This window comes from Falco punctatus (assembly GCF_963210335.1).
Source record: "Falco punctatus genome assembly, chromosome: 6".
Lineage (NCBI taxonomy): Eukaryota > Metazoa > Chordata > Aves > Falconiformes > Falconidae > Falco > Falco punctatus.
The window spans coordinates 32,282,567-32,298,701 of NC_137585.1; positions in this window are offsets into that span (position 1 = coordinate 32,282,567).

Consider the following 16,135-nt stretch of genomic DNA (forward strand, 5'->3'; position numbering starts at 1 on the left):
TTTCTGAAATACTTACAGTGCATATGGCTTTGGTTTCCAGCTGGTGGAAGATTTTGATAGTTTTGGTCCTAGTTGACTATTGGCCCCTCCAGGGAAGAACACTGTGGGGTAGCGCTCCTGATGTCTCTCCCTTCTGCAGGGCAGCCGAGCTGCTGCCCTGCCGGCTGCTTCAGTGTCCCCTTGTGTGCTTGGCTCACCTCCTGCAAAGTACTTGCATATGTGTACTTTTTTGTAATTAGCACAGTAGGGCCTTGATTTTATTTGTGACATCAAATGCTACTAACTACAGTGCTTACTGATGAGGGGACCCCTCCTCTGCCATGTCTTCTGTTGCTAGACTTCTGCCGGAGAAGCTGGAGCTCACAAGAGGCTTTTCCTCTGTGCCCCACGTGTTGAGGCTGAACAAGCTGGGATTTTACATGCTTACTGAGGCTGTGATGTTGGGTGCTTACCGAGCATTTTGGCAAAGTTTGGTAGCTACATCATCCAGCTCTGCTCATGGGTAGCAAGGGGAGCATTGGGCTGAGGGGCTGCACAACAGGAGCCATTTGCAGGGCAGCGCACACCTTGCAGTCAAACAGAGTAGCCTGGCCTGCCCTGCTGGGGTCCAAGTCGCCATAGAGAGAATTAAGGACCATTCCCTAATTCCTTGTAACTGCCTGGGCTTGAGCAAACAGCTGGCTTGCTGGGGGACAGCTGCCATTCACAGGGCTCTTTGTGGGCTCCAGACAAGACTTAGAGCCTGTAAGTGGTGACACTGGAAAGCACTGGTTTAATCCTATGGTTCAAGGACAAAAGTGTTGAATAGACATGGGAAAAAAGTCAACATAGAATTGGTAAAGGAAAAATTGCTTTAGTGCATGTCTAAAGGTAGTATCTGCAAGACTTATTACAGTCTCGTGCTTCATACCATGAAATGGCACCCAAATGAAGGCTGTAGATAGAAGAAAAATTATTGAAATATTAACTTTATGACTGTGTACCATTTGCACTGCAAGGCTTTTTGTCATGTGTTTACAGGCCTAATCAAACATGTATTTGTGGATCCAGATAAAGAGTAATGCAATTCTGAAACCACAACAGCACTGTTTGATGAACCCTCATTTAATTTGCAATTTACTACTGCCAACAGAAAATCCTGGGCTGATTCTCAGGCTGTGTGCGCATGTCCCTTGGAATTGATGGGCAGGTAGAATGTGCACTGGTGAGAGAGGTCGCTCTCCTCTTTCTGCTGTCATTAACATATGTGGAAAATCGTGACAAAAATGAAGCCGTGGGGAGATGTTTTGTATGCTAAGACTTTCAATTTTGCGTACCCAACCTCAGGATCTGAATCCAGATTTAGATGGTTTCTAAATAATTAATGACAGCAAAATGTAGTCAGACTCTCAGTTCTGAGCAAATTATTTCTCATCTGAAACTGATCGGTGCTTAACCTCTTTCATGCAGTACCATGGGTCTGTAGCTCATGTCCAAATTCAAACTACTGTTCTTTTACCTGGGCCTCGGTTGTTAGACACACGGAGCACCTGTAACCTCCCTGTAAGCAAGCTAGCAATAAAATACACAGGTGCGTGTGTTTATCTGTGTGGACAGCGTCCCAGGTTTAAGTGTTCTTCCCCATGATCTGAGCAGAGCCTTGACCCTCGCTTCTGGCCACCCTAGAAAATGCTCCAAGTTTAGACACAGTTCTCTGCATGCAGAGCCAAGCCTCAGTTTCTAGCCATTTTACATTGTTCAGTGGGCCCTGTTACTAGTTAGCGTGATTTATGTTTTACTATCACTCCTGCGAGGGCTGGCATCATTGTACGGAGTGCATTTACAATGGGAAGAGATTCCTGCGGCTTCACCGAGGTGGCAGTGGATTCCATTCCCCATGTATCTTAGCTATTTTTATCAGACGATCTGGGGTGGGTTTCTGTCTCTACAGCTATCATGACATGATGCATTTTAATGTGACAACGATTATGACCTGTAAGTTTCTTTTGGCCTCCAGTGCCCCAAAAAGGAAACCCAGATCCCACCCCCACCCAAAGAAATCTTTCTTGTATGCAAGGGCACTTATTTCCAAACCAGTCTCTTTTCCCAGGACAAGTATAGATGAATGGGGCCTTTTTTCTCCGATGACACTGCAGTCTGATGATTGTGGCGTCTCCACTGGATGCTGGAGGCAGGCAGGGGTGGGATCTCTTCCCGCTGGAATCCCTGCCACGCCGTGCCTTGTGAGGAGAACCCGCTGGCAGAGCTTCCCTCCAATCTCCCTCTCTAATTTCTATCTGTAGTTCTTGTGCCTGTCTACACACAGCAGAGGAGGCTGTGCTGCTTCTAATTAAGAAGATAATTTAAAAATACCTCTTGAACCTTTGACCTTCAGGATTCCCTCAGAGGACGTCCCTCTGATCTAGGAAGAGCTCTCTCACGGTTGCTGCTCGTCATGTGAAAATAGGTAGGGTGTAATTTGCAAATATTTATAAAGTTCTGTTCTGGGTAATTGAAACCACTGTTAATTGCTCATGATTTCAATCCAGACAGCTGGTTTGTTTTTCTGCCTCACTCCCACAGGAGAAGCTGCATTACTCCATGCCTCAAACCCCCAAAGGCCCGCTGGTTTGCATAGCATATTGTCTGTCTACCGTGTTTTCAGTAACACTTGACAGTCGTAAAGGCGACCATGGCTTGTTCCAGGAATTGAAACAGAGAATAGGCAATATGTAAGGCTTTTTGGCTTTGAAAATTTGGGAATGATTGCACTGGGAGCTGAATGAGCACGAAGAGGAGAGGAAGCAGAGCTGTCTGCTGGGGCCCTGAGCAACAAGGCAGACCTCGTTAAGGGGGTAGATGTTATAAAGCCTCTTAAACAGTAACCTGAGGTTAGTAAGAATTCAACTTTGAGTCAAACGGACTCTCCAAAGGTCAGGATAAATACACTTCACTGCTGCAGAGCACGTTTCATCGGAAAATTATGCATGGGTGGGTAGATCCCACCGGACAGCTAACGAGCAGGAAAGGCATGAGAAAGGGAGTGACAGGAAAGACGGTTGGTGATCTTCCTGAGAGACATCTGTGAGATGAGAGGGTGTTAGGAGCAACCAGGGCATTTCAAGCAGCTGCAACAGGAGAGATCATTCAGGGCCAAATAAATCAATAAGGTAATCAATGACCATAATAATAATAACTACAATAATGTTCCAAACAAGTGCAACTTAAGCAAAGAACAAAAAGATGGACGAAAGGAATCTGCTGTATACATACTTACATGAGTGTGTGTGTATAGCCTTGTATAAAATAAAAGGAATAGAGGATCAATAAAAGCAGCAGTGCTTTTGAAGGGAAAAGATGGATGAGCTGGTTATTGCTGTGGAACTGGATGTCTCATTAAAGACAGTGAATGAAAAATGGTCTCTGAAAATGGGAAAAAACGGAAAGAACTGAAGCGAAAACCAGGCAGCAGGAAATTCAAAGCAACTACATATAGGTGAAGACACCATGCAGCTGCACCTGTGGGACCACCTCTCAGCCTCCAAGATATTTGTGCAGTTGCCTTCAGCCCACAGCACGGGGCAGTGGCCAGCTCTGGCTCCGTGGCCCTCCCTGGGAGAGCAGCACAGCTAGGGCCCTGCCGGGAGGGATGTGCAGGCCGGGCTGCACCCCAGGCGAACACACGCCGTGGCATTCAGCAGGCAGGGCCTGGAAACCAGAGCCTGGCTTCGCTGCTTTCCAGAGGTTTCACTCCTGGATCCTCATTGCTGTCTTGAGATCAGGCAGGATGAAGCTGGAGGCAGAGCCTGGAGTATTGCGGAGGGTAGTCAGTCATGCCTGGTTGACCTGATGAGTTGGTCTCCTTCCCTGGGCTTTATGTTAGAGCATTGTTTTGCAGGCAGGCGAGCCAGGAGGGCTCAGTCTCCCCCCTTCACACCAGCGCTTTGCCAGCCCTGCCTGGCTGGCAAGCCTGACAGCTCCCAGCCCTCAGCCAGCTGCAAGGATGCTCGGCTGTGTCTGGGGAACCAGGGCATGAGGAACAATTAGTTCAGACCAAGCAAAACCTAAGTAGTCTACAGCAGGAGCTAGCCTCTCAGTCTGACCCCTCAGTCAGTTAGTGAGCGCAGGGGTTAGTATGGGTCAGATCCAAAGTCCCCCGACAGCAAGAGAAGATGCCCAGTGATCTAGACTTTTGGCTACGCGCTCCCCATGGCTGAAGAAACTTCAGTGCATTGGGGTGTCTTAAGCACATGCTAAATGTGACATACATGATTTAAGCTACTTTTTGTTTCCCCTGGGATGTGGCTAGTTTTGATCTGCTTTTAGAAGAAACTCAGAAAGTTAAACTGAAAAAAAACCCCAGCCTAACCCAGAAGAGGGGCTATGTCTGAAGTAAGCTGGAGAAAAACAGACAGACCAACAGAAACATTTCTAAGTTTTAATCATAACACAGAGAAAACCAATGGAATGGAAATGCTTTAGGTAGAAAAGGGGTTTATTTGGATCATTCTTATTAATATCCACCCTACGCCTGTTTATATTTCATAAATTACACAGGGTGAAATGTCCTCTTTTCATTTTTTTAAAAATGTCTTCATGCACATGAATTGTACTATCCATCCTTTTTTTATTAAAAAAAAAAAAAAAAGGCTTTTGTAGCTAGTGGTAGTATTAATTTGGGAAAGATGGTGGGAGTGAGGGAAGAGGCAAATATGTACATCTGCTATGTATGAAAATCATTGTATTGTCCATTCTTTATTTGTTGCCATCTAACACTGTCTTTAATGGCAAATGCTAATGACTGCACAACTACAGAAAATGCTGAGGAGACAGAATACGCCCAGTAAGACCCTCCAGCCAAACTGAAACTCCCCATAAGATCTCCATTAATTAAAATCTCTACAGATGGGTTTCCTTAATTGTAGGAAATGGAATACAATCCCTATAATTAACTCTTCACTTAAAGGCTTTTTCCTGCCCCCAGCATCTGGAAAGAACAGCAGTGATTGTTTGGCACCTCGTTGCTGGAGGCCACGGCTACCTCTCCAAAGCTACCTGCTGCCCAGGGCCCCACACCAAAACCAGTCTAATCTCTCTGCTCAGACTCCTCCAGCAACCCTACTGTGCTGCACCAAGGGGTTTTTGTCTTCATGTGGATCCCAGTGCTGGTATTCGCTAGCTCAATGTCCCTTTCTCTTCACCGTGGAGGGAAATGTTGGTTCTTCTCTAAGGTCTCTGCCTGGGCTGGAGGGTGAGCACCCCTTCTCCACTGCAGCACAAGAAGGAGAGGTGTCAAGCTGTGGAGCAAGTGGTATTGAGGGGTAACCAAAGAAAACTGTCCTCCTTGGAGAAGCAGGTGGTCTTTGGGGCAGACCTTGCCTTATGATGAGTTTGTGGAGCACCTAGCAGTGTGGCACCACCAGTCCATGAGGACTGCCAGCCAGTCCCACAGGAATTTCCACCTCTGTCTCCAGAACTTATGGTTTCATCCAGCACAGCTCTGACACGTCACCTTTTCTCTCTGCTCCTGTAACTAAAAGCCTTTGTTCAGTCCCACAGAATTCTATGTTCTGGTTACTACCTCTTTCTCCTCTTCCATCCCACTATCCCCTCTTGTTACCACCTTTCTTTGCACACTCCAAGTCCTGTAATTGTCTCAGCCTTTCTCCTTCAGAGGGTTGTCATCCCTCCATTAGCTGTGTCCACTACATGGCACTGAATTCCACCCATTGTCCTGCTTTTTCTTCTTCCATCTCATGGAGTCAGCATGTCAGAGTGGGGCACAGCAGAGAGGAGCTAAATGGCCTCCTCCTGGTAGTGGCTGTAAACCCATGGACCTTATTTTTTCTTTTGTCCTTTTTGCTACAGTGTGAGCATTGTGGTGAAAGTTTATTAAACTGATTACTGCTTATGAAAATGTCTTTGTCTTTAATTAGGAATTGTTTAACTTGGACAGGGAGCTCAGGGAGCTCAAGGACAACTTTAATGAATAGGTGGTGTTTGTCCTGAGCCCCCTGAACGAGAAAGGTGTGGGCAGCACCATCCAGGCAATAAATATTGTGTGCAGCTGTGTCATGACGGTACCTCCACCACATTCAAGCATCTGGCCAGCATCCCTGGTGTGTGTGGACCTTGCATATCATGAGACAGTGCATGCCTGCACTTGGCACAAACTTAAAGTTTTCATACACTGGGTATGTAAGTTGGTTTTGGTTTTGCTGTATTGCAAAGGCAGGCAAGCTCTGGGACTGGGCCAGAAGCCTCACCTACAGGTGGATGCACCACATAGGAATTTCCCAGTTACTGAGAGACTCTTGGCACCAGCTACAATGGGGCTTACCAGCCAAAGTGTAGGCTTGAACGGTGTTATTAAGGTGGTAATTGGTGATGTATCCTTTTCTTAGACTCCATAATGCTTTGCAGTAATCATTTGATGCATCACTTCTATTGCTCTTTTTTTCATATTGTGGATAATAACTAGTACTGTTTCCTTTTGTCATATTGCATGCTATTTTCCTGTATTATATTGTATTATAATAAGCTGCATTTATTCTTATATTTGATTTGGAGTCCATTTTTGCTTGGTATCCACTCAGTCATCAGAACAAGGCTCTGTGGCACAGTGAAGAAAACTTCCCTAGAAATGTAAGGTGGTGCCAGGCAAACTGAAAATCATGTGCTCTAGCTGGCTCTAAGACAGAGCAGCTGGGGAAAGGTGCTTGCTCCAGGTTGTCCAGCATCCCTGGTCTTCTGAGACAGCTTGTGTGTGCTGCTGATCATAATGCAAACAACCAAGGCATTGAGTATGGATGAGCTCCGATCCCTAAGGGTATGGTAGTTATTACTGGGAGCAGCTGCTACAGAAAGCACTTACACACACTCCTTAGCTAAGGGTTAAGTAGTCACCCCTGGTGTTAAATGTCCTTGGGCTCAGCCACAGGTGAACCACATGGAAGAAGTGGTGGCACCTTGTGCATGATGAATTTCAGCACTGAAGCAGCGTGTTTCTGACCAGATACCGACTCACCTAAGGAGCTTTGCCACTTTTTGGGAGAGCCAGAGGACACCATCTGAAGAGAGGTTGTATGGTAGGAGGGTTTTGGAGGACCCACGGACCTGGAAGTAAAGCAGATACCTGGGGTCACCCTGCAGATTGCAGCCCTTCCTAATATCGGTGTGGACCTTGGAGGATCCACAGTTCTTCATGTCTCCTGAACACAGGGAAGCTCTTCAGAGGGTACGTTCCTCTTACAACTACTTTCTGCTTGCTACCAACATGGGTCCTGGTATCTTGTCTTGGAGGAGCTTCTGCAGATATCCTTGTTCTCAGGGCTCACAGGCACGTCAGAGCTGTTCTCCAGGGAGCCATGGGAACATGGGACCAGCCGTAAGGCTGATGTGCACGGCGGCTGTAAAGGCTCCCCCAGAGAGTTACAGTTCCTCCATGAGCAGAGCGTGGGGTGCAGAGGGTTGCCTTCGTCCACGCCAACACTACAGAGATGAAGGTCTCTGCCGGCAGTTCAGGCACATCTGACTCACAACTGCATGCGTCGAAGACAAATAGACTCAAGAGAAGACATGCTTACACACAAACCTGAGGTAGGGGTTGCAAAGACATGTGGCATCTTGCCCATGGACTCCACTAAGGAAATGTACTTCATGGAACGTGGGGTCTCCGAGCCAGCCCTGACCTGGAACAGCACATTCATAAGGGAATAATATGTATGGGGCAGGGGGGTAATACAGAAAAAAAATATCAGCTTTCCCTTTCTGCCACTCAGAATTTCTTTCACTGTAGTACGCGGGTACCCGCTCAGTACAGATCACTGCGCGCCTCTGCTGAAGGCACTTTCATGTTGTGCAGCACAGCACTGTACAAGGCAGATGTTTTACTGCTGCTTCCCATGCTTATCAGGAAAGAAAGCCAGTAACTGAAATAACGACAGTTTAATTGCTCATACGGTCTGTCTTTGTTCTGTAACAGCATCGTCAGAGTTTTCTATCTATGGAAGTTGTTCTTTTCCTGATCTTTAGGATGAGTCAGTTTTAGAAACACAAGTCTGCTTTTAATCAGTGTTTTAAAAAGTAGATTTTTTTTCTTGGAAATAACTTCATCATTGGTATCACTGGAGTCTCTTGCTCCCTGAGACGAGCACTTGGCTGCTGTGAAGCACTAGGGTCTGCTGGCTACTCTGCACACAGTTTCAGGCGTTAAAGAATTGTACTTTTCTCTCATTGTAGCGAAGCCAGATACCCTTCAAACTGCAAAGATTCACCTTTGGGTTGGGCAGCACTTTTCTGAGTGCGGAGCAGAATCCCTGGGCTTGTGCCCATGTAAGGCACTAACCTGCATCTCGGGGGGGCTTGTGTCCAGTTTCCCATATTCACATACTCAAGAGCAATGCAGTCCACACAAAATTTTCAGAAATGATGAAGGAACCCTCAAACTACATCCTCAGAAATTGTATAGCTACTGTAGAAGTATTTCACTGCAAGTCAATTATGAAAATGGGATACACCTTAGAAAACAAGGCAAACATATATGTACCTTGTAAGGCTATGGGACATCCTGCATGGGTGACACACAGGGCCCCAAGATGACCCTTTGTCACACTCCTTGAAGAAGGTCCACCATCCCTTTTGCTCTTGTGTACAGTATTTACTTTCTGCTGTGCTCTCAGCTTCTCTGACGTGACTGACTCCTCCTGGTCCTTCTCTGTGACATCCCACAGGAATAGCAGTGCAGTCCAAACCATTGCTTCTGAATCCAGCCCTCCTAATGAAGAGGAGTTCATTCACCTGGCAGAGGGATTTGTACAGAAATGCAAAACAGTGTGTAGGGTTCAGCAGAACACTCAGATGGACAATTTATTAGTTAGAAATCTAAGCATGCGTTTAAGTGCACTGCTGTAACCCTGCAGTCAGCAACAGACAGGCAGCTAGAGAGGCAACAGAATTAGTTGCACAGAACACAGGATAAACAAGAAGAACCCCCCCTATTTTTGGCTCACCGGCGCTGGACTGGCTGTAAGCTGAGCCCCACACTGCTTCCCACGGTCTGCAACAGTCCAAGTGTGCCATAGCCTCCTATCCTCCGCACTGAGCCAGAAGTGGTGTGGAGACCCAGGTTACCTCCCTCCAGAGGGCAAACCCTGGTGTCACTGGAAACCTTGTTTTCTGAGGGGCCTGAACTGCTCAAAAGGCAGGACGTGGGTCAGACCTGCTTCTCACCAACCTGAACACAGCTTCTGCACAAGCTTAAAGGTGAGGATGTGGCTAGGGAGCATTTTTCCTCATTCACTGCTTGCAAAAATACCGATTCAAACTTTTTAAATGCTTGTCCTTCTACCAAGGCTATTTAATCTGCGGGGATGCACCCAGCAAATGATTTTTCTTTATAAAGTTTTGCTAGATATTTCAAGAGACTCCTTTGTGCAAATTGCTACCTCAGTGAATGTACCTTGCAAACCTTTATGATGACCTAATTAATTTTGCTGAATAGTAGAAGCATTTCCTACCTACAGGCAAGGTACAAGACGAGGGGATTGAGTGCACCCTCAGTAAGTTTGCAGACAACACCAAAGTAGGGGGGAGCGCTGATCTGCTGGAGGGCAGGAGGGCTCTGCAGAGGGCTCTGGACAGGCTGGACCAATGGGCCAAGGCCAGCTGTATGAGGTTCAGCAAGGCTCAGTGCTGGGTCCTGCACTTGGGTCACAACCACCCCACACAGCGCTACAGGCTGGGGGCAGAGCGGCTGGAAAGCTGCCTGGTGGGAAAGGGCCTGGGGGTGCTGGCTGACAGCCGGCTGGGCATGAGCCAGCAGTGTGCCCAGGTGGCCAAGAAGGCCAACAGCGTCCTGGCTTGTATCAGAACTAGTGTGGCCAGCAGGACTAGTGATTGTCCCCCTGTACTGGGCACTGGTGAGGCCGCACCTTGAATGCTGTGTCCAGTTTTGGGCCCCTCACTACAAGAGGGATGTAGAAGTGCTGGAGGGTGTCCAAAGAAGGACAACAAGGCTGGTGAAGGGTCTAGAGCACAAGTCTTATGAGGAGCAGCTGAGGGAACTGGGGTTGTTTGGTCTGGAGGAGACTCAGGGGGTTGTCTTACAGCTCTCTACCTGAAAGGAGGTTGTAGGCAGGTGGTGGTAGGTCTCTTCTCCCAGATAACTTGTGACAAGACAAGAGAAAATAGCCTCAATTTACACCAGAAGAGGTTTGGATTGGATATAACGAAAACATTTTTCACTGAAAGGGTGGTGAAGCATTGGAACAGGCTGCTAAAGGAGATGATGGTATCACCATCCCTGGAGGTGTTTAAAAAACGTGTACATGTGGTGCTTAGCGGCATGATTTAGTGATGTACTTGATGGTTCTAGGTTAACGGCTGGACTTGATCTCAAAGGTCTTTTCCAACCTACATGATCCTGTGATTCTGTGATACCCACTGTCACCCAATGGATTTTTAAGTGCCTTTTTTCCCCCTTTTGTTTCAATGGTCTTTGTTGTTGAGCCATCAGATATTATGATCAGAATACCAACTTTTCTCCTCACTGCATGTATAAGAGTGTAAAATTGTAAATATTGATTCAATTGTATATTCAGCTTCTAAGACGCTATCTAGTAGCCACAGTGGAGTTCTGCTTTTCTACTGCTTACTGAGTCAAAAGCAATTCTGCTGAGCTTTTCCTAGGCGGAAAGCATCCTGCTGGATTTTCACACCACAGGCTTGTTCCTGTGCCTCCAGAGTTAATAGGAGTTTCATCATTGACTTGTTTTTTTTTTTTAAACTCTTTATCTTGTAAGGTAGATTATAGGCAGTAAGATAATGTAGAGTCTGATCCTGTCTGTACTAAAGTCAATATTCAATGCTTGTGGGTTTTGGTGGCACTGGATTAATTCATTAGTTGTAACTGCATTTGCAGGGAGGCGAGAACCGTGAAAACACACCTAGATTTTACCTGCCCTGGCATAGGCATAGACACAGAATCTAGTTTGACATCCTCAGCCATAATCATGTTGGAAATCACTGGATACTGACTTACCAACTCCATGAAACCAAAGCACAGCCTGGCAGCTCTCATGATATTGGTCTTTTTAGGAGTGACCCATGCATGCCCAGACATCTACTCCCAGAATAACTTCTTAGGTGTAAAACTGCAGGCTAAAACCATCCAGTGTAAAAGACAACATTGTGTGTCAAAACATGACAATCTTTGGATGTCTAACTTATCAGTTACTGGGGTGGATAGCTGCCCTTTCCACTGATCTCTCAAGGGAAAGTATTGCTTTTTTTCCTACAGCTCTGGCCTGTACAATGCTGAAGTCAAAGGTAAATGTAAGTTAGCTGAACGTATTCACTTCTCATTTGATCCATGCCAACTTTAACTGCTTTTCATATACTAAACATTTTATATATTTGAATCTGCTTTCTATTTTTCTTTCTGCCATTGATGTGTTTCAGTAGGTATAAGCATGGCATAGAAATACAAGAATCAAAAGCCTCAAAGGGGCTGGTGCTTCTGGCTGGTTTGATTTGTTGTTGTTGTTCGTTGCCTTGATGGTACTAAGTTGCCCTCCCCCTGGCAGTACCCAATGTCTCTCATGAGACTTATGCCTTTTCGCATTCCTGTTAGGGAGAATTGTATGCAATGGTGGTTTTTTAGAAGGGCATGTTTATAAGTGTTCATGTACACTAAATCAGCTGTGCTCTAATACAGGGTGTTTGGTCTGAAAGGGCAGTTTGAGCTTGGAAAGAAGAAAACAGGACCAGAAACATTGGACAACAGCAGTGGTTGCCACTAGCTAAATGAAGCTGGGAAGAGTAAATGATCTTATGGAAATAATTCCAATGTTCTTACCTTTTTTCAAAACTTCTGGGACCAAATCTGATCCAGCACTATTTTTAATTTTGCTAACTTCCAATAGAAATATTGATGCACTAGGAAGGCACAGACTGACAGTCAATGACTCATCAGTCATTTTATGGTCTGCCTCTGCATTTCAGCTCTTCTAATTCATTGCTTGGAAATGGCCTCCCAGTGCATCCTTGCTGGTTAATCATAATCCCCTCACCTTGGCTCTGAAACCTCTCCTACAGATTGAATGCAGCAAAGTGTTGCTCCCTACCCAGGCAAATCTTCCACCAGCTCCCTGGGCTTGTGGAGGGTGACATTGTGCCCGTGAGGTGCTGGCCAGCAGGTCCTGTTCAGGTCCGCTGGGTTTGCTGTCAGCCACAGGGAAGCCATGGCAGCTTTTGCTTGGAGAAGACCCTCTGTCTTCATCAGTGTCTAGACTCTCGACCTGCATACTCCATGAAGCTGCTGAAATTGGTGAGAATTTGTTGGTGAGAACTGGCATTTAATTAAAAAACCCAAATAAACCACAAACAAAAAACAACCAACACAGCTTCTCCAGCTCCACTGACAACTTCCCATGTTGGCCTAGGTCAAATGTAACCAAAGTCCACGTAGATTAGATCTCCTACTTTTCCCTGATCAAGGCAAGCAGATACCCCAAGAAGTTTAGCCTGATGTGATCTGTTTTTCCTAAAATCACATTGCATTTTTGCCTATTTTCATTTCTGCATCCTGATTATTTCCTCCAATATCTGTTATACATGATAGAGGTCAGACTAATGAACTGTACTTTCTAAATATATATTTTTTCCCCAGCTAAAGGTCTACCCCCAAGTCTTTAAACTCTTTCAGTCATTTAAGTGCCTGCACAATATCCACTACTTTTTGTTATGTTAATAACATTGCAATACTCAGGGAAGATATACATAACCTTGAACTTTCAGTATACACAGGTTCTCCAGCTGTTCAACATCATATTAAGTTTCCAAAGAAACTGAACATGATGCAGTTTAAAACTTTCTATATTTCTAGCCTTAAATTTGTACGTATTGTGGAATAGCCTCTGTTCAGTGCTGCCATTGTATCAATAGTTAACAAATATAGGCAAAAATGTTCATGTTTCACTTACTTGAGTCGCTCAGATCAATAGGAGTGTCTCTTCTTTTTACTTTCCTATGCAAAAATGGATTATCAATTATTAATCAAAGCAGACTTGATTTCCTTGAAGATCTGGCTTCCTGTAGCAAGGTACTGTATCCTTAAATGTTAAAGGTGCATTCTTTCTTAAAAGGCCACATGCTAGAGGAGCTTTTAACTGCAATATGAAACGGATCCAATGGTACAGCCTAAAAGAGTGTAAGCGTGAAATGTGGGCTGCAATGCTTTCACACACGAAGAGCTTTAACATGGATGCCACAAGTGTGCAGAACAGCATGCTACACAGCTGGTCCTGCAGGACTTCAACAGAAAGCCGTTCGTTCCCCCATCCCTGCGGATTGCTCTGCACCTCGGACGGGCACACCGGGGATGCACAGCCCTGTGCAGGCCTGTGCAAAGGGCACATAGGCCCCAAACCCAGATGGCCTTTGGAATAAGAAGTGGGGGATGTCAAAAGCTGAATTTCAAGGCTGGGGTTTCTTTCTTGCAGTGGCCTCTGGTGAGCCTCAGCCTGGCTACCAAAGAGATCCTGGGAATCCTCAGCCTGCTGGGGCCATGCCAAGGCCATGCCAGGACTGGGGCTGCTGAGGGGAACAGGGGTGTTTGCTGGGTTGGAACTCAGTCCTTGCATCAGCTCTCAGCAAGCAGCTTCCAGTATTTATTTTAAAGCTCTGTCAGCTCAGTTTAAGCTGTGCCTGTCGTGAGCATTATGTTCAAATGCAAGCTAAAATGACTTAAAGACACATTTAGAATGACCATGAACCCTGTTGGGATTGATAACCAAGACCTCTCTTTCTTTATTATTTTCACATGCTCAATTTATTATGTACAGAGAATAAATTGAAAACAAAGTGCTGTATTTGTGTGACATATTTAAATTATGTATCAGTAGCCCAAGACACTGTGGTTAGCCATTAAATAAATCATTGTAAACAGACCAATTCAGAATGATCTATTTCCATATTTACATTTGTGGCCTAAGAGAGGAAATGGAAGCTTTTCACGGAGGAAAAAATATCCATCTATCATGGGGTCCTCCAACTAAGGTATCCAGTGCTAGTAAAAATGGTATTTTAAAACATAGTATTAAATGGGTTTCCAGCTTCTCCTAGGAGTGTAATGCAGTGAAGTTCCTTTGCGTTACAGTTTTGGGGTTTATATGATGTATGTATCCATTCTGAGAGAAATGTAAGAACAGTTTGTTGATGGGACTTTTTCTTCTTTTCTAAGAAAATTGCTTTCCGTTAATTAAATTGGAATTCATCCCTTTGAAACTTCACCTGCCACAGAGCTCAGCAGGCAGGAAAAGGCAGTCCTGCTGGCCCTGGAAACAGCAGCAATGCCCCAGTTAATTGTGGTTGGACCAAAAAACCCAAAATGGCACTTCTCACAATGGCCACACGGATTCAATGTGTGTGCTCAAGTGTTTGTGCTTTTCTTTTTGTGATTGCAGCTCCTGGAGTCACGAGATTCCTGTCACATTTCTGTTGTCCTTTTGGGAAGAAAAGAGGAGAAAAGTTGCTACCTCTAATTGTGGACAAGATTGAAAAAGGGGACCCCCAGGACTCAGGCGTGAGGAGGTAAGTAAAAGTGTCTCAGGGTGGTGTATTAAACCCATCTCACGAGTGCTTTTTGGAGACCTTGCCTCATGATTTTGAGACCAGCAGTTGGTTGTGCTGCAGCAGGTCAGGCTCTGTTGTTCAGACCTGTAAGGTCAGTTACACAGGTGACTTACACAGGTAATCAGGAGTTAAAGGCACACCTGAAATGTGTCATCCTCAAGTACCTGGCTGAGGTGGGATATAACTATTTTAGAGTATCCTACCCCAGGGTCTGTTTGGACAAAAGATCAAGTCTACCAGAATGCTTTCATGTAAGTGAAACCAAAGTTAGCAAAACTGAAGCAGTTTTGGGGATTTTGCTCTGCTTTTTGGTAATTGCATTATTTACCTAATTTACATTTCAGCTGGGTTGAGAAAAGTAAAACTGAAGTTTCACATTCTTCTACACAGTCTCTGGTTAAGTTAAGGTTCCCATCTGTACCCTTCAGCATAGTACTGTAACAGCAGCAGTAACTGTTCTGAGGGAGTCCTTGGCTTTGGGGGTTACTGTTCTAGGGGACCATATACACAGAAGAAACATTTTTCTTGCTTGAAGAAAAGAACCGTAATTTGCTGGCCTCCCTCCAATTTCACCTGCTGACCTCACTGTATTTGATTTACACTAGTATCTAATCTCAAGCAATGAACTTCCTAGACTTCAGGAGCTGAGCAATCTTTTTTGGCATTCCTGATAAACACCTTGATAACCACAGATACTACATAAAACGTGAGTACTCAATGAAGCTATATTTCTATGATTGTGCATTTTTAACTCAAGAACAGAAAAAGCTTCCTGTATTTACATTTTGCTATCACAAAAAAGCCCAGCCACAAAGGCACAGAAAAATCAACACTGGAAAACCACCACAAGCTTTGTTTTCCTTTTGTAAAAACATGCTGACTTATATCAGCTGAGATCTGAACCCATGTGGGAAACCTGAGAAGCTGTATCTAAGCATCAGGAATAGGTCCTCTTATATCAATACCTTGTAAAAAGAACAAACTGTTCTTTAGAAGGAAAAAAAAAAATTGCACAGCTTTGTATGTGAATGATGGATCTGTTACACTTGCACAATTTCACTAAAGATTCTCGTGGCAAGAAAAATGCTCTGGGAAAGCACCCCTAAAAAATCTGGCACTGCCAATAGTGTCAGCCATGCAAACACCACTTCTGTGTACGCCACTGTGTGTAAACTCGGTGAGCTAAATGTTTAACTATTTCTGCTGTTCCCCTCTCACCCTGAGAGCTGTTTGCATTAACAAACAAAGTCTAATGTTTATGTACACAGTCACCCACACTGTCTCCCTCCACCATTTAGCTTTTATTCCAGAGAATTATTCTTTCTGTTGGTGCAAGGCTGCTGTAATAGCTCCACTGAGGGATCCTGCCCCTCAAAAGAGAGCTGTACCAGTGAGGCCAGGAGAGAAAAGCTGGGTCAGTTCACTCTAATTAATACCAACAATTATTTTAATCAAAAGCAAAAGGCACTGCCACAGTTTCTTTGTGACTGGAGGAGACATGGATGAGGATGGAAAGCAGGTC